The following is a 19,997-nucleotide window of genomic DNA, read 5'->3' as shown; positions in this document are numbered from 1 at the left end:
TTCCATACCCCATTTTCCCATGACCTGGCATGGGAGCATGTTCCCAGTCCCTTAGAAGACTTCCAGACACTTGGCATTAATAGCAATTACAGTAATTCAGTGAGAACAGAGGTTACAGCTATCACAGGAAGTTGACAGGAAGGCTGCTGAAATCTCACCCCTTCTAGGCCAGGTGAAAATCTACACTGAGTAGAATTCAAGTCAGAAAGGAGGGTGGCTGAGGTGTCGGGGGGAGAAGTGTGGGATGCTGTGAGAGAAGAGAAACAGCAGGGGCAGAAAAGCAGATGCATCCTTGGAACGTGGGACTGATTTTGTGGACCACCAATGGCTTCTTGCTAATAGACAACAAGACCTCTTCCAGCAAAGCCCTGGGATCAATTAGCAGACAGCAGCACTGGCCCAGGACAGATACATGGCCGTCACTCCACTGGATCAGGGCACTTGTCAACTCAACCCCCTGCAGAAGGGCAGAAGAAGGGGCAGCTCTGGAGGAGACTGGGCAAACAGGAGTGAGCAGGTCCATCTAAGCAGGGGAGGAGGAGGGTATGTTACCTTCCTGGGGTTATCTTAACAAAGTGTCACAAACTAGGTGACTTAAACAATGTATTGACTACTTTCTGGTTCCTTCTGAAAGGGATGAGGGAGAATCTATTCCAAGATTCTCTTCATTTCTGTTGCCTCAGTGGTACTGTAAGAGGCACTCAAATTGCTTTAGCTGAAAAGCATTGGACTCCTTACTCAGGCCCATGAATTAACTAAAAACAGGAGAAGCTTGGCATCTCTCCTCCATTTTGTATCTGTTTAAAAGCCGTTCTCTCTGCAGTCAATTGCAACCACCTTGGAATTAAGGAAGGACAGGAACGATGGACAACATCTTTATGACCAGGAACCAAAACTACCCTCAATAGAGGGCTCTCCTTTGGAGGGACCACCTACCTGGCTCCAGATAACTCCAGATAACCTCTCCTGGAACCCCTGGACTGAAATAATGATCAACCAGAACACACCTGTGATTGGGACTGTTTAACTATGCATACCTTTGTCCCCTGTCCCCAGTTCCTTCATCTATTTAAACCTATAGCTCATGTCTGTACCCCAAAGATGGCTGAGGATGAGCTGAGTGCTTACTCTGTCTCTTCCCATGGCATGTCCCGGGCTGTGTAATAAACCTCTTTTCTCTGCCTTCACCAGGCCTCTTTATTTGGTGTTTAAGGGCAGGTGGCCAGACCTGGAATATGGAATCTCAGAATTTTGGGCCTTGGGGCCAAAACTCCAGTTTCAGTCTATTGGATTTCGGTCCGTGTTCTCCCAACATCTTCACCTCCTCTCCTCTCTGTGTGAGACCGTCTCTGGGCCCATATTCCCCATTTTCGGATGATCAAGATGACTTCAAACAAGGCCATATTCACAGTGGAGGGTGGCAGTTAGAACATCTACATCTTTCCAGGGGACATAATTTAATCCATAATGGGGGTGAAGGGGATTCCACTAAGCTCCCAGCTGATGCCTATTCTGAAACAATGAGTAGCTAGAGAAACTGGATTAAGATTTCATGGGACAGCTTCTGAATTTTAAATACTAGCATCTAATTAGGTATAATTAGATCAACTTAGATATCAACTTAGATATAAGTTGACTGATACCATAACTGTGACAAGCGAGTCAGCCTTTGCCCCACTGACATCACGAGGTTCACTCTAGGCTGTACTCCATACTTCTGCTTCAACCGGTGCCCATGGGATTATAGGTCAACTCCTTAGCACAGCACACAAGCCCTCCACAGTCCAACTCTTGCCCCTCTTTTAGGTCCTTTCCCACTGCCCCTGCACACCCCCATCCATGAATAGCCTATCAGAAGACTTGCCCTCTCCCATCATGCCACACTGCTAAGCTTTTGCACACTCCCTCTGCCTGTCAGGCCCTTTCCCCCTAACCCCTTGAGAAACTCCTGGCCATCTTTCAAGTACTCTTTCATTGCCATCCCTTCTGTGAAGCTTTCTCTGCCCCCTCCGCAGACTTAGCATCTTCCTTCCTTAGGCCCTCCATTGTACTCTACATTTCTCTAGTGTAGCACTGAACAGTCTTCTTTGCTAATAGTTGATTATACATCTGCCTCTGTATGGACCATGAGTTCCCTGAGAGAAGGGGCTGTGGGTGGAACACCTAGCACTGACCTGGACACACAGCAGGTGTTCAATACATGTTGATTGAATGAAAACTCTTTGCACAATACTCAATTAAGTACTACAAGGACCCAAAGAGACATCGTGTAGAGTCCCTATCTTCAAGGTCTTTACACTCTCAAAATACATGGCAAAGAAAAGGTAAAGCACATGGGTGGGGTGACAACTGGCACAAGTAACCCTGGGACCTGTGGTGCTCAAGGCATTCTCTCCTGGGAAGAAAGCTCTTGCTAGGTGGCCGACCGAGCAGTGCTTTCGTGGGAAGAAAGGTCAAGAAAACTGGGTAAATCCTCCCTGGAATAGGAAATCGCTGTAGAGTGCTCACAGAGATAAAACCCACTATAGTGTTCCTTACAAGAACAGGAAGTGGGGCCAGGGGAGCAGGGGAGAATGCAGAGATAGGAAGACGGAGAAAGAGGAGGGGGAGAAGTATGGACAGGGAACTCATACTTATGTCACAACTCTATGCATTCATGCCCCACTCTACCAGAACTTTCCATCAGCACACAGAGGCTGCAACTCATTCCACCTGCTTCTGCCTCTCCTCCCTTCCCACTCCTCACCCTCCTCCTCCATTTGTCACAGTGCTCTCTGGAAGGGCTGTCCTTGCTGCTGTCTTCAACTCCTATCCACACTGCTTCTCGTTACGCCTTCTTCGTAATCTTGTGCTCCCATTGCCCTGCAGACATCGATCTTTTCAAGATCAGCTATGACATCTGCGTGGGTGGATCCAAATCCCAATCCAATCCCTTACCACAGCTGTGTCCACCTTGCTTCCAGCATGCTACACTCATCCAGTGTCCTCCTACCGCACAGGTTGTTCCCTGTTTAGGCCTTTCTGCTAGCTACTCTTCCTTTCCTTCCCTGGGGATCTCAGCCAGTTCTATGATTTTCTTTTCATTTCTTCTGTGTTGTGTGCAGGTGCTCTATCACTGAGCTATATCCCTAGCCCTGTCTATGATTTTTAAATACCACCTATTCTGCTGACTTGCAAATTTCTATATCCAGTCTAGGCTTATGCCCTAGTATTTAGACTTATTTATCAATAAATTAGTCTATTCTGCATTTTCAGTTGGTAGTCTCCAAACTAAATGTGTCCAAAACTAAACTCCTAATCCTCATCTGAATTCTAACCTGTACCTCCCATTGTCCTGTATGTTACATCTCTTCATCACAATTTATACATTTTTAAAATTCCTGTGTCTTCCTTCCCTACACCCTCAATTTGAATGCAAGATTCATGAGAATAGGAGCTATGCCCATTTTCTTCATCACTGTACATCAGCGCCTGGTTCACAGCAGGCTTTCAACATTTGGTGAATGAATAAATTGAGTATTTTAGGGACTCAGAGCATAGTACTTAAGAGTGTGGGCTATGGGCCAGGTGCCGGTAACTCATGCCTATAATCCTAGTTACTTAGGAGGCAGAAATCAAGAGGATCACAGTTCTTAGTCAGCCTGGGCAAATAGTTTGAGAAACCCTATCTCAAAAATACCCAACACAAAACAGGACTGGTGGGCTGGCTCAATAGCAAGTGTGAGGCCCTGAGTTCAAACCCCAATACTGCCAAAAAATAAAAAAGAAAGAAAAAGAAAAAGTGTAGGCTCTGGAGTTAGTCTCTGAGTTCAAATCCTGGTTCCCCTCTTACCCAAAGCAAGTGAAGCCCTCCAAGTTTCTAAGACGAGCACCAGAGAACTCACTCAGAGGAGAATTTGCGGCTGTTGATCCTGATAGTCCACTCACTCAACAGATCCTCACTGAGGAACTATGAGGTGTCAGGCCCAGAAGACAAGTCCCTGTTGTAAGAGGGCACAGTAAATAGACCATAAGCTTAGAGCTCTGATGGGCACAGAGGGACAACCCTATCCCAGGTGGGGAAACCTCGAAGGGGAAGGGAACACTGGGCTGGTGAACCTTGAAGTTTGACTACAAAGAGGAAGAGAAGGGAATGCCAGGGAGAAGATAGAGTGTAGTTAACTGCCCACAGGAGAGTGCAAGCCTAGCACAGCGGAGGAGCTGTGGGGAGTTCACCTCACCTGGATCCCACAGGTTTTAAGCAGAGGGGGATTGAGATTCAACTTGAAACTGGGGAGGGGGCTGGGGCAGGAACACTGAGGCCCTTGCAAACCCTCTGGGGTGGGGTGGGGGCAATTGTCTAGAATCACAATATCTCAGGCACTCTGACTCACACAGTCCTCTTGAATTCTTTCCTTGCATGTTTAAAAACTAAAACAAGGGCTGAGTGAGCAGTGGCAGGGCACATGCATAGCATACATAAGGCCCTAGCTCTGATCCCCAGTAAACCACCTAAAACAATACTGAAAAGTACAATAGCAACAACTACTGCTGACATTTTAACTTATTTTGTTCTCAGTGCTTTCTTTATGAATACACAACTTAAAATTCCATAGCTAAGGGGAAAAAATTCAGAGAAGGAGGCCAAGCATGGTAACATGTGCCTGTAATTCCAGCACTTGGGAGGCAGAGGCAGGAGGATCATGACCTCAATACTGTCAGGGGTTCCAGATTGAGTTCAAGGCCAGCCTGGGCTACAAATTGGGACCCTGTCTCAAACAGCAAACAAACAAAAAAATTTTATGACTAGGTTTGGTTGTTAGCATTGGCATCTATGTAGACATGAACAGGAATGAAGAAATGTCTCAAGCTGCACGATTCCATCCTGCCCCACTTCTAGGAATCATAAAACCCCAGATGGCCAACACTGTAGAGCCTCAATTAAGTGGTAGAACGCCTGCTTTGCTGACTCTATGGCCTCCTTATCTAGCATAGTTCCTAGCTCAAGGCCAGGTATGTACCTGAGGGGTGAGATGACCATTGTATGGACTTCCACTGGCAGCCTAAACCAATAAGGGAAAAAAGAATCAAATGTGTCAGTGCTTGCCCTCCACCTTCCTGAAAAGTGTAGGGGTATAATTTCCCACAGCAAGGCAGCAGCTACCATGCATTTGTCAAACCATTCAGGAAAGACCACAAAGAAGGACCCTAATTTCATGCCACCTAGTAATCCTGTCCTGTTGGTTAATAAAAGCCAAGCCTCAACAACTTTGAGTTGGTTGGTCCTTATCCAAGCTGCCGCTACCCGCCTTGTGTCTGGAGGAGTGCTCTCGCTTTGCTGGTAAATCATTCCTTGCTGTCTTCCTACTCTTTGTGGTTCTTTTGGTTTGGCTGGGGAAGCACCTTAATCTTAGATGTTACACCTGAAGAAATGAGGGACATCCCACACATCAGTAACATGGTGTCACAGGCCTGTAATGCTAGCACTCCAGAGGTTGAGGCAGGAGGATCATGAGTTTAAGGCCAGCCTGGGCTACATAGAGAGACCCTGCCTCAAGATACAAGCAAATGAACCTCCCAGGCAAACAAACAAATTCTTCAAGTAATGTGTATGAATTGTCTTTTTTTATTCTTGCTGTTACTGGGGATGAAACCCAGAGCTTGGCACATGCTAAGTAAGTGCTTTACCACTTGAGCTATGCTCTCAGCCCTTTGTTTTTATTTTGTTTTTGAGACAGGGTCTTGTCTGCTCTCTTTGCTGGGTTGGCCTTGGAACTTTGATCCTCCTGTCTTTGCCTCATTTCCAGAGTAGCTGAGATTGTAGGCTGCACCACCACACCCAGCTGAGACAGCTGCTCCTATGAGTCAGGACTGTATACTCTGTCCTTTCTTTCAGACTTTCCTTTCGATTAAATAGCTTTATTATATTTTGAATTAGTATACATTAATAATAACAGGGGTTTAATTGTGGTAGTTCTGTACAAGTGTACAGTGTATTTTGAATAAGTTCATCCCCATCATTTCATTCCCATTCTCCTCTCCTACCTCCCCCTTTTTTCATTTGATGTTTGGTGGGTCTCATTATTGTCCATTCTGTTTTTTTAATGCTTTTACAAATATTTGAATATAACCAGAGAAAATGGCTCAGTTCTGTTTGATGTCTTGCAAAAATTGTATTATGCCGCATGCATTATTCTGCATTCCCTATACATCCACAACTGTTGGCCCTTGAGCTGTTTTTAGTGGTTATTAGTCTGAAAGGAATAGCCTCTCTAAATATATGCAATGCAAATATTTTTTAGGGATAGAGTCTGAGAAATAAATAGGCACGTTATGAATATTTTCGATTTTACTAGACAATCTGTTTCCCCAGAACCTCACCCATACTGGCCAAGATCGGATTTTAATCCTTCCCTGCATTTTTGAGGACTCAGACTGAGGCCTGAGGCTGAGCCTTGGAGCAGGTGAGGGTCAGGACCAGACCAGCGTCGCCCCCCATCTCCCAAATTGATTGGCTTAGTCCCACCTGCCCCGCACCACCCTGTGCGTGGTCCCTGGAAAATTAAGACCCTGAAGTAAGGAAGAGGTGGGCGGGGAGGGAATGGCTAAGATTCTCCAGTATGGTGATTACACCACGAGTGGGAATAATGCAAATCCGCCCGGAAAATGGCTTCTCCACGCTCGGCGGAGCTGCTCTCCGGCTACCTGCGGCGCGCACAGCTGCGCACAGGCGCCGAGATCGGCTTGTCCCGGGCCACGCAAGGCTGGGAGCGAGGTGGCAGATGGCGTCTCCGCCAACCGCGGATCTTTCGGAGCCACACCCCGGTGCTAGAAGCTGGACGGCGAGGCTCGCTGGATCTGTGGAGGCGCGGAGCCCGAATCCGGGCGGAGGGGCCGCCTGGCCGCAGCATCAGCCCCCTGCACGAACCGCCCGACACCCACTGTGGCTGGCCGAGCCATGGGAGCGGGCGGCGGGGCACAAGCTGCAGGGGATCCAGAACCCGTTCCTTTAGCAGGCGCCAAAGAGCTGCGCACCTGGCGGCCCTGGGCAATGTGACCTGCCAGCGCTCACCTGCGCAGCCCGGCCGGGGATCATCATCGGCAGCCACCGTCTGCCCCTGGGCATTCAGGAGCTGAATTGCTAAGCAACGGGTGAGAACAGAAGCCCTACGCACTGCTCTAGCCCGCATCAGCCGTGGGCAGCTCCCTGGCAGGGATCTGACCCTCCCCCACTGGGCGAAGACTAAGCTCTACGGTCCCTGTCCCTCTAAGGGCCAGTCCTAGGCTCGGAGTTCTCCCCTGGAACTGGTGAGCTTTTCGCTTCCCTCGTCTCCGCAGGAAAGGCCAGCACAAGAATTCCAGGGAAAGAACAAAGCCGCTGGCCCCACCCAGCATCCTCCCCGGAGCCTGGAAGCCCCCCTCTCTCTGGCCTTTTAGATGACCTGGCAGGGATGGGAGGGACGGCATTGTTTCCTTAATATTTCTTCTTAGCTGTCACCTTTTGAGACTGTCATGTGGCAAGCTCTTAACCAAGGGTCTCCACTCCCTTCTCATAACTGTTCTAAGACATTACTGGCTCACACAGGATAAACCATACGCCAAGGTCACACATATACAGTAGCAAAACTGGGATTAGGAAATTACCCAGATCCTGGGTTTAAATTTTAAAAATATTTTTTAAATTGACCATTTTCTCTCTTTTGCTTGTCTTAAATAGATCCTTTTGCAAAAATGACTATTGAGAACAAACTGCAAACACGGTCAGCTTTTCACTTGCCAGTAGATCAGTGGAAGGAGGGAGTGAGTAGGTGAGAGTGTGAACAGGTGACACTTTGTTGGAAAGTTCTCTGGCCGTCTGTATCAAGGGCTTTAAACATTGTCCACCCCCTCTAATGAGAAAATGGCCACCTTGCGTGGATAACAATAGCTAACAACGTGTAAAATGACCCTTCCCTGGGACCCAGCAATCCACTTACAGGAATCTATTTTAGAGATGGGCATTTCAGCAGGTGCACGTGGTAGTGTGTAAGTAAAGGCATTCATTACTGCACTATTCCAACAGCCAAAGACAGAAAACCACCTCAAAATGTGTCAATAGAATTGATTAATTATGGTGTATCTTTCTAAAGGAATTCTATGCAATATTTTTAGAAAATGAGACCGTTCTCTCTTACATGTAGAGCAATCACCAAGAAATATAAGTGAAAATAGAAAAATACATATATTTAGTGTGCCATTTGTACATGAAAAATGAGTAAATGAGTATTTTTTCCCATAAAAAACACACAAAGCTAGGTGTAAAGTGCAAAGCTAGGCATGGTGGTGCAAGGTTGTAATCCTTGCACTTGGATAGTTGAAGCAGGAGGATTGTGAGTCTGAGGCCAGCCTGGGCTATATCTATAGTGAGACCCTGACTCCAAACAAACAAACAACAGCAATAAAAACATACACAAGAAGAAAACAGGTAATCAATCATGTTCCCTTTAGGAAGGACACCCACTATGTAAGGACCAAATAAGAGAAAGACATTCTTCTCATTGTGTAATCTTTAGTGCCTTTGGAATTCTGTACCATGTATACATATGAGCAATTCAAAATGAGATTTTAAAAAAAATCACTAAAATCCCTATCTCTAGACCCAGTACTTCTTCTTTTGGGAATGTAGCTTAAGTAAATTATTTGAGTTAGGACAAAGAATTATGCAAAAAAAATTCTTGAGGTGTTAGAGTGGAAAAAATACAGGCAAGTTAAAAGTCCAACAGTAAAGGAATAAGCTAAAAAATTATAGTATGTGCATATATTGCTGGTCAGCCAGCAGTATCATAAAAATCACAAAAAAAGATGTTTATAAAAATGCTTAAGGGACATAGGAAAATACTTGCAATGTTAGGAAAAGTTGCCTAAGACAAAATTACCTACACAGTGTGATTTGATCACTGAAACAGTAGAAAGTTTAAAAAATAATTGGAAGAAAGCATGCCAAAATTTCTCATGGCTTCTGGAAGAAGAGGCGGTAAGTGATTTTTTCCTCTCCACAGCTTTCTATAATAAGCTCTTCGCAATGGGCATCTTTGTCCTGAACAATTAAAAAACAAAACTAAAAAATTTAAAAAGAAATCCCCATGGTCTTTAGAAAATTAGATGTACAGACATATGAACCCCGCAGTCCTACTTCTAGAAATAAACCCTGCATAAGTAGTTATACAAGTGCTCCAAACATTATTACTAATAGCAAAAGACTATAAATAGCTTGTATCTGTTGGAGAGCACTGTAAATAAACTATAAAACATTTGTAACATAGAATACGATACAGCAGTTGTGAAGAATCAGGTAGGTTTGCTACCGTGGAAAGGTCTAAGAATTATCATTTTGGTAGGAAAAGCAACTTGCAAAACAAAATGAATGTTATGATTGCATTTATGCTAAAGACAGAAAAACTGAAACTATCTGTGTTTGAGGACATTAAATTGTTTTGCTTTGTTTTTTGGTGGGCCTGGGATTTGAACTCAGGGCTTAAAGTTTGCACTCAAGGACGTTAAATTGTTAACAATAGCTGTCTGGTGAAGAGAGCAGACAACGAAGGTTGAGATGCAGAGCTTGCATCTTTTATAAAAATGGGTTTGCATATCATTTGTGTAATTTAAAAGTAACAATAATGCAAGGGGAGAATGAAAGCATAAAGACCTGAAAAGATGCACAGGAAAATTACTAGTGGTTTCCACTAGGGGAGAAAGGGATTGGGTTATGAGAGGATGGATCATTTTCTCAATTTCCTTCATTTTCCTTTCCTTTGTTTTTTTTTTTTTTCTTTAATAAGGCTTATTAGTGAACTATTTTCACAATTAAAAACAGCAATGCCAGGAGTCCAGGCTGGCAGGTAAGCCTCTGCTTTTCTCCATCCTTTCTTGGCCCTGCATTCCAGGTCTCAGTTCCCTTACATAAGCACACTGCTCACATGCACGGCACAGGAACTCAAAGCCCCAGATAATACCAGCCTTGAGTCTCCCTTTACCAAGAGGATGAAAGTGAGATGCTGAGACACCACCTCCTGGCAGATCAGCTGGGAAAGTTAACTCTGGTGACCTGGATCTCAGGCCCCTCCTCTCCCACCTTTGATCTCCACAGATAACCTGTAGGGCAGGTGGAGAGCCATGGACTATTTCTACCAGGCCAGGAAGGTCAGGGCTTGGAGGGCGGCCAGCCAGGCAGCATGCCCAGTGAAGGCACAAATTAATGATATCAGTGTAGCATCAAACAAGGAGACAATAAAGCCCATCATTTGCCGAGTTCCCTCTGGACTCAGCTTTAAGCTCTCTTCCTAGACAATGGCTGATCACAGACCCACACAGCCTCTGCCAGGTTTTCCAGAGAGAAGGCGACAGAGCACTGGGCCAAATTGGCCTCCAGTGACCGACACACTGGGATTCACCTCTAATGACTTATCCCCTCCAAGCAGGCAGTTCAGGAACCCTCTGAGGGCCCAAGAGCTTAACGCTGGAAGATCTATTTGTTCCAAAAGATGAGCAGAAGGCAATCATGGTGTCATGGGGAGGGCACTGGCCTAGGAGCAGGAAACTGGGTTTCAGGATTCAGCACAGCCACTGTCTCTCATTTTGTGACCCTGGCAACTGGTGAGAACCTGTGAGTCTGGGAGTTGGGAGGCAGGCAGGGTCCCCTGCATCTGGAAAGAAAGGGCGGTGTCCAGTTCCCCTCCCCCACAGTTGTCTCAGAATCCTAGATGATGGGAAGCTGCAGTTTCCTCTTCTCCAGCAGCTGCTGCCTGTCTGTCTCCATGGCAACCAGGCCAAAAGACTAATTTGCCAGGGTCCCGGCTCTGGAGCTTACCTTGGAGCTGGATTTTCAACTTGTCTTTCTAGAAGCCAGGGCACTGCCACTCCCTGGAGCCTCTGACAGCATCCCCTGCTATTGCACCACTGTGTGGGAGCAGCAAGCACTGGGCCAGGCTGCAAAACACCCCATGTCCTTTCTAAACCTCATCCGCTTGGGAAGAAGGAAGACAAAGAGCCGCCCACCCAGTGGCCTTGTAGTCACTGGTGATTTGTGTTTCAGAGCTCCCTATGCCTCTCCCTAGCTGCTCTGGGCTGCTGAGTAGGAAGTGTAAGAGCAGATGGCTTAGGAGACAGATCACATGCAAGGAGGTGCCCAGTTTTCCCCCTTTCCATTTCCTCAGGCTGTCTCCTGCTCTCTACTGTAGGCCCATGACTGTGGCCTGTCAGGTTCCAACAAGGTTGAAACATACAAAATGCTGATGATCACGTGGGGTTAGGCAAGGGCTCAGAGCCTTACAGATTTCTCCTTTGGACACAGTATACTACGCCTAACGGTATTGCTTTCTCCTGGGGCCATTAAATGGGATGGCTCTCTTTTTTTCTATATATGCTCTGATACTTTGGTTGTTACTTTCTCAGAGGGCAGGGATTCTGTGAACATGGCCTACTGCACTGTGCACTGTAGGTAGGTCCAAGAACGCCTCAATAGCATAGAACACTTTTGTGTACTGATGAAAAACCCAGACTGGAATCAGGAGCCCTGATCCTAGGCCAATCCTGAGCCAGTTTGCTGTACGATGTTGAGCAGGTCTATAGCTTTTCCCGCCCTCTCTCTTCGTATCTGTAAAGTGAGTAAATTGACTGTAACTGCTCAGCTCCAACTTCTGTGGGTTTCCCAAGGGAGAAGTCCATAAAGCTCCAGAGGAGAAACCAGGTCAAGATCAGGCATTCTCACTGACTAAGGTTGTGGTGAGTTGTATTTAGAGCCAGTCCTATTTGGACCTGGGATAGGGTAGTTTGCTGCATGCTGGGCCCAGTGGAAACCAGCTCCTGCCATAGCAGGTTGGCTGAAACCCTGCCTGACAAGTCCATGGCAAACCAGTGCAACCAGACCCTCTTCTTCTTAGGAACCACATGAACTGGTACTCAGCACTTACCAAGAAGGTAGGCTTGGAACTCACTGTAACCTGAGCAGCACTGTGCTGACTCGAAGCTAAAAGCTGGAATAGTTTCCTAAAAATCCTGAGACTCATTCTGTGAGATTGCATTCTTGCAACCCAGAGAGGCGTTCAACACACATAGTATACACACTTAAATGGGACCCAAAATAATTCCTTTGGCTCTATCCCAACAAGAAGAGGCACCCAACCTTCTTCAGGCAACCTTTGTTCCAACTGCACTAAACTTCTGGCAGGTGCTCCATGCCTTTTTTCTCCCTACCCTTCCCCTCCATATCACCATCCTGTTCTTCCTCTCTTGTGAGGCCTTCTCTGGTTCCAGTTGTTTCTTATTGCCCCCTTCCTATATCCCACAGTCCTCTGGACACCTCAACAAAGGTCTCCCCCTATTGTGATCTTCTTTCAAAGCCTCACATGGGTTAGGGGTATAGCTGTGGGTTCCAGTCACAGCACTGCAAATAAATAAATAAAGCCTCATGTCATAATTTTGATATAGGTCTGTTCCTCCTCCCTGTGAATTCTCAAAACTTAGGGATATCTTTAGGTCCCTAGAAATTGACAGCATCCGGAGCAGGGGAAGTATTCAACCAACATTTTTCCATTGCAGCTGGAATGAAGGAAAGAAATGGAAGAAAGAAACAGCCTGAGGGCCACCAGCTGTCATTTCTATAGGAAGATGACTTGCATTTGTACTGTCCTTCTAATCTCCCCAAAGCAATCTGACATTGCTTGCTTCATTTGCCTCTTGTCATACCCAAGAGATAGACAAAGAAAGAAAAATGGTGCCCTGAAGGAGACAAGGGCCCCAGTGCTCTGAGAGGGACACTGACTGACTCTCTCTTGGTCACAGGAGAGAAGGCAACAGAGTTGGTAGAGAGCTCTGACTTCCTGTTCTACCCAAAACACTGGCTTCAGGATGTCCCTATAAACCTTCCATTTGAAAGACAGGAAAGGAAAGGGAGCTTTGTCACCAAGGGTCCTTTATCCCTTCGGGGGAAATGCCCAAATCCTTGGCCCCAGGGAAGGAAGCATCTAGAATCATGGAAGCATAGACTTTGAGCCAGCAGAGCTGAGCTCTAGGCCTGGTCTAGATATCTTGATCTTTGATATGTTGTTTATTTTCTCTGAGTCTCAGTTTACTGAGAAGATGTGGTACCCACTTCACAGGACTCTAATAGAATCTATGGGGATCCAAGGTCAAAAAGAATTCATGCCCTGTGAAGTATCAAACCATGTGAAGGTAAAGACTAAAATGACGGCAAAGTAGAGATTTCCAGCCAAGGGAGGGCAGAGTAGAGGGTCTCATTCCCTCTAAACCTGCCAGAAGGTGTTTTCCTAAAGTCCTTGACCTCATATAAAGGATCCACTTACTGGTAGTTTACAGATCCACCATTTCTGCCCAGCATCCCTTTGGCCATTTTGCTACTTATTTTCCTTCCACTGGTTGGTTGGGGGCCACATGACTCGCAGTACCACCGCTGCTGGCCTTAGATTGGGGTAGGGGGTTGAGATAGGGGTTATATTTGCAGGGCCTTAGGAACAATTACTTTTCTTAAGGCTCCAGAAAAGTCACATTTACCTCTTCAGTATAAAATCTTGTGGAGGATAAAACAAAATCCCCAGCTGCTGAGATATTTTTCACATTCTTCCTATAGACAGGCAGTCACTATACCACTATTATTTCTTTTTATGTTCCTGTTACCTAAGGTCATGGGTTCAGTCTCTGTCCTCACATAATTAACTTCACCCCAAGCTTTATGTCCAAAACTCTAGACTGTGCCATCCCTTCCAGGCAGTGCCACCGCCACTGCTGTCTTGCCTATCCTAACTACAAACTAGCTACAAGCCCCTGGAAGGCAAGGAACTGCCTCATTCATATAAGCATCTCTGATGACTGGCACAGTACTTGGCATTCTGTAGGCATTTAATAGTTGCAGCTACTATTCATTGTATCCTATGCTAAGCACATTTTATGTATCATCCCATTTACTCCTTATGACAACCCTGCAAAGTGCTGCAGTGCTGGGAATGGAGCCCAGGTCATTGTGCATGCCAGGCAAAGAGCTCTGCCACTGAGCTACACCCTGAGTCCTAGAAATGCTACTTAAACTGCTTTTGCTACAAAAAAACCCCACAGACTCCCTACTTGGGCCCACGAATTAATTAAAAACAGGAGAAAAGCTTGACATCTCTGTCTCCATTTTGTACCTGTCCTTTGCTCTGAGCCATTGTCTCTTGTAGTCACCTAGGGTTCAGGAAAGACAGGACTGATCTATAACATATCTTTATGACAAGGGGCTGGAACTACCCGAGGAACAGTGGAGGCTTGCAGGACAGACCCTCTCTCCATCACCCCCCAAAAATGAGGACGGTTATCTTTAACGATGAAGCTGCACCTGGGAGCAGGAGTAATCATGTCTTAAGAACCAGATTGCTGCCCTCAAGTGATGACAGCAATTAACAACTTTCCAGAATGCTTGAAAAACAGGAATTGAGATAATGGTAAATCATGCTCCACGGAATCAAACTGACCACCAAAATGCACCTGTAAACTGGGGCTGTTTATGCATACCTTTTGTCCCTGCTGTTCTTTGTCTATTTAGACCTAAAGCTCATTTCTGTACTTCAGTTCATGGCTGAAGATGGACTGAATGCTTGCTTTGCCTCTTCCCTCAGTGTGTTCCCAGCCATGTAATAAATCTTCTTTCCCTGCCCTTCACCATCTCTCTCTCTCAATTTTTTTTTTTTTTTGGAGTTGGGATTGTACCCAGGGCTTTTCACATGCTAGGCAAGCACTTCACCATTGAGCTACACTCCCAGCCCACCATCACGTATCACTTCTTTATTTGACGGCACTGGGTTTGAATCAGGACCTCACACTTGCTAGGCAGGCGCTCTTACCTCTTGAGTCACTCTGCCAGCCCTTTTTTTGTGATGGGTTTTTCGAAATGGTGTCTCATGAATTATTTGCTCAGGGCTGGCTTCAAACAGCAATCCTCCTCATCTCTGCCTCCTGAGTAGCTAGGATTACAGTACGGACACCGGCGCCTGGCTCATCATGTCTCTTTATTTGGCATATAGGGATGAGTGGTCAGACATGCATGTGGTAGCCCAGGAGTTTGGGCCTGAGGTCCAAAATTCCCATTTCAGAAAAATTACTATTCTTCCCATTTTACAAAAAAGGAAGCAGGCACAAAAAGGCAAAGTAAGTTTTCCAGGCTGACAGTACCAGTAAATAGCAGACTTGGGACAGGACAGAGGTTGACTAGCTTCAGAGCTTGTTTTCTTGCCATTTCCCATAGCCAGCTCACTGCCATCCACCTCCACTGAGGGGGAACCAAACTCCTTTGCTTCACAGTGTCGTTTCCAAAAGCTCAGGCTGAGCGGCAGAGGCCAGCCCAGATTCTCTCTCCTGTATTCCTGACTCTCCTGGGCTCTTACCCTTTCTGTCTTCCCAGTTATTGTCAGTGTTCCAACTGCAGAGTAGGGCTTTTACTCCTCGTCCCTATTGCTGCTGTCTGCATTGGTGGGTGGCAAGGATTTCTCATTTCCTTTTTAACTGAAAAGGAAAATTCATAACAATTAAAATAATGAAGCAGATGAGGGGCACCTCCACTCCGGTCTGTCCTCAGGGAAGCCTCTCATTCTAATTTGGACCAGGCGAAGCTTCCCTCCCCAGGGGGCTCATTTGATTGTGAAATGATGACAATGATGCTGACCCTTCTGGGAGAAGGAGATGTACACAGGAAGAATTAGGGCTTGGACAGGAGAAGATTAGAGATGAAAAAGCAGGAGTTTCAGGCTGACTTTAGACCACATCTCTCTCTCTCTCTCTCTCTCTCTCTCTCTCTCTCTCTCTCTACTGGGAATTGAATCCAAAGCAGGTACTCTACCACTGGGATACACCTCCAGCCCAATAATTTTTGGTATGTATGTATATATGTACGTATTTGAGATGGGGGTCTCACTATGTAGCCTGCCTCAGCTCCCTAAGTGCTGGGGTCACAGGCAGGAGACCATGCCCAAGAATCTCTTCTCACATATACTTATGAAACTGCCTTGAGGCTCCTTATCTTCCCCATATTGCTAATTTCCCTCTTCCTATAACAAGAGTCAAAGAAGGGGAGACCGAAATCCAGAGGGTGCTTAGAGTCAAGCCTTGGTCAGGAGATACTGGAAGCTTGAAGGCTCACAAGTCTCCCATCCCTCATCAAGGAATGAAGAATGGTGAGAACAAAAGGAGAAATTCTGGGAACAGCCTGGAAGGTTCACCTTGGCTCCATGAGTGGGAGAATCTTTCAGTGGAAGAAAAACAGGGGAGAGGGTCCTTTATCGCTTGTCTCTTCCTGCAGGAAGTCTGCTAAAGCAGACACTGTCAATCCGGGACTTGTGGGTTTAGCCAAGATAAAAACGGTATTTAGCAGAAGAGAGAAAAATGAATTCAACTCCCAGTTCAGTTATGATTTGAATGCAGCCGTGGGCAGAATAGCAATGAGCTCCTTATTTTAAGCAAGTGGTAGAGAGGTGAAAATAGATCAAGTATGTTGAATCAATCCAGGTCTCTGCAATCAGCAAACTGCATTTAAGACCACACCTTTATCAGGCAGGGAAGAGAGAGAAGGATGGAGAGTCTTTCTTAAAAACCAAACCCTGTCTTCAGACTCATTCCTACTACTGCAGACCCAATTTCATTTGAATCGTTGTGAAAGAAAGTTTCCACTTTATCTTGGGGCTAGATTCTGGTCCTTCCCCTGGAGCCTTTGGATTGAAGAAAGACTCTCCCAAAATAAGGATGGAACCCCAAGATCATCTAGCAAAAGCTATGACAGTGGTCCCCAACTATGCATTTGGTGCCAGATGTGTTACATATATGTATGTATGTATGTATAATTTCATCTTGACACACCTTTTATCTACATTCTGTAAATGAGGAAACTAAAACTCAGGGCAAGGATCTAGCTCAAGGCCATGCAATTAAAAGCACAGAGCCAGGAATCGAATGTAGGCTTGCCTGACCCTGAAATGCAGGTTTTCTTCATGCCACAGAGACTTTTGCTCAATTGCCACTTCTCAGAGAAGCCTTCCCTGACTGATTTAACCATGAAGTGTCCCTGGCACTCCGTATGTCCCGCCCCTATCTGACCAGTTACATCATCTGATCTGAACTCTTCCCCTGTTTATTTGTTTATTGTCTTTTTCTTTCTCTAGAAGCCATAAAGGCAAATATTTTAGTACCGATCAGAGTGTCTAGAAAATTAATGACGATGCAGTAAATAAGTGACTGCTGAATAACCTTTTGCCTGCTGTTCTGTTGGCAAGCCCACAGAAACTCATGGCACTTTTGATGAAGAGCATCCCAACAATCCTTTGGGAAACCTGCAGCTCTAGACTGTGCAGGAGGAAAAGGGAGAGCAGACAGGCAGCAAACACCTTTTAGAAGAAAAGACATTCACAGAAGATGGCATCCAGGCAGCCAAGCGGATGGGACGCTAGTTCACAAGTTAATTTGAATGCATAGAGCTCTGTGAACAAGAAAAGAGAGCAGGTAACTTGAGATGTTGGGACAGATGGTGGATCTTAGCCTCTGGGAAGAGCCAACAGTGCCAATCCACAGTACCATGTGGCCTGGGTCACGTGTTTAATGCCAATACTTCTTTCCTTCATCCAGAAGGATAAAAGGGAAAAATAAGACTTTCCCGCAGCACAAACGTTAACTAGACCAGACAAGAGATTTACAAAGTCACCTTAAAGCAACTCATCTTCAGCCCAAACTGGTAATCTGGGGCAAAATTCCTGGTCTCAGTGGGGATTAGATGGGATTAGGCATGTAGAATCCTCCCCACTACAAACCTTGGGAACTTGGGGGCCACACAATGTTCTCTATTAAGTTGAAATCTTTTTCTGAAAATCTGGTAAACACTACAAATTCTTTCTGCAGAAAATACACATTTGTCCAGACATTGGAGGTTTTGCAAACAAGTCAGGGAGATGACGGTCCTATCCATAACTCCCTAAAGGAACCTAAAAGAACAACGGGCTGGTGGAAAAGGAGTTAGGAAACCTTGGACACCCAGAAATAGAGACTTACAGAGGTAGATACAGTCTGTCTCTGTTCATGCACTGCAGAGAGGGGTACCCTAATCCACCTGGGGTCCCTGGTGGCAATGGCTTACCCCTACCAGGAAGAGATGTATACAGTAGGTTTTTGTGAGGCAGGTGCTCTACCACTTGAGCCACTGGCACCTGGCTTCTCTTGTTTTATTTATTTATTTATTTTTAATTTTTTTTGGCGGTACTGGGGATTGAACTCAGGGCCTTGTGCTTGTTAGGTGGGTGCTCTACTACTTGAGCCACTCCACCAGTACTTCTCTTGTTATTTTTGAGATAAGGTTTCACTTTTTGCCCTGGCTGGCCTGGAACCTAGATCTTTCCAAGCTCAGCCTCAGTATAGCTGGGATGACAGGTACATACCACCGTGCCCAGCTTTGGTTGAGATGGGGATCTTGCAAACTTTTTGCTCAGACTGGCCTCAGACCATGATCTTCCCAAGCTCAGACTCCTATAAAATATTCTTAAAACTTTTTCTTTTTGTATGTGTGGTGCTGGGGATCAAATCCAGGGTCTTGCAAATATTGAGCATATGCTGTACCCATGAAGGCTGGCCTCCAGGTCCTAGACTCAAATGATTCTTCCAACCCAATTTCCTGACTAGTGGGACTGCAGGTGCGCACCACTGTATCTGGCTCAAAAATACTGACGCCAGGTGTAGAGCAACTGCCTAGCACGCAGGAGACCTTGACTTCAAACCCAGCACCACTGAAAAGAAGAGGAAGGAAGGAAGGAAGGAAGAAATGAAAGAAGAGAGAGAGACACCAACTTGGGCTATATAGCCAGACCCTGTCTCAAAAACAAAACAAAACAAAAAATTAATAAATGTTGAAAAACACTTGAATATGTGCTGTTCACCTTTGGTTGTAGGGTCCTTTATACTTTTCTTTGGTTTTATGTTTTTACATTTTTCAAAAATTTCTACAATAAGCATCTGTTACGACTGTGGTCCTCTAAAATTCATTTGTTGAAGCTCTAACCTCTCATGTCGTGGTATTCAGGGGCTGGGCCTTTGAGAGATACTTAGGCTTAGATGAGGTCATGAGGGTGGGACCGCCATCCTGGGATTAGTGTCCTTACAAGAAGAGGAAAGACAGGGCATGGTGGTCCAGTAGTATAATCCTCCCATCCAGAGATAGAGGCAGGATGATCACAAGTTAGAGGCCAGCCCAGGGAAAGGTAGGGAGACCCTATTTGAAAACCAAACTAAAAAGCAAAAGTGCTAGGGACATGACCTAAATTTAATCCCCAGCACTGCCAAAAAAAGAAAAGAAAAAAAAAGGTGTAGCTCAGTGATAAAGTACTAGAAGAGAAAGAAAGACCATAGGTGTCCCTCCACCATGTGAGGAGAAAGCAAGAAAGGTCGTCATCTGTGAGCTAGAAGTGGGGAACTTTCCAGGAACCAAAAGAGGTGTGGAGTAAGGGTGTTGTTTCAGGCCTCATCAGTGGTATTATGTTATTGTAGCCTGAGCTCATTAAGGTGGCATCTGTCCCTTAAAGCATGAGGAAATGGGGTGGGGAGAGAAAACACAAGGGGAGGAGGACACACACAGGATAAATTAAAGCAAAAAAACCCAAGTAAAAATAGTGACTCAAGGCTGAGACCCTAAAAAGAGAAGGGCCAGTTCCCTGGGGTATATACACGTATCCTTAGAGTCCAGGGATCCAAGGGTTGTGGCCTATCGCCCAGTGCAGCTTAGAGTGAGTCTCACAAGCTCTGCAGCTCTGGGTTGTGAACTAGGTGGAGCAGGAAGGTGAGGTCATCCCCTGGGCCTCAACTTTACTTATCAGAGACAAGGAGGCTGGAGAGGCTCAGTGGCAGGGCCTGAGCCGGTAGTTGGGGTTAGAAGGTGGAAGAAGCAGGCTAGCTCATCCTTGCCAATCCCACACTCACCTTCCAGATCTGCAACCCAGCAGGGAGAGAAGGGTGTGTGGGATGGA

Source organism: Castor canadensis, chromosome 7 (genome assembly GCF_047511655.1).
Source record: "Castor canadensis chromosome 7, mCasCan1.hap1v2, whole genome shotgun sequence".
NCBI lineage: Eukaryota > Metazoa > Chordata > Mammalia > Rodentia > Castoridae > Castor > Castor canadensis.
This window is presented reverse-complemented; position numbering follows the sequence as displayed.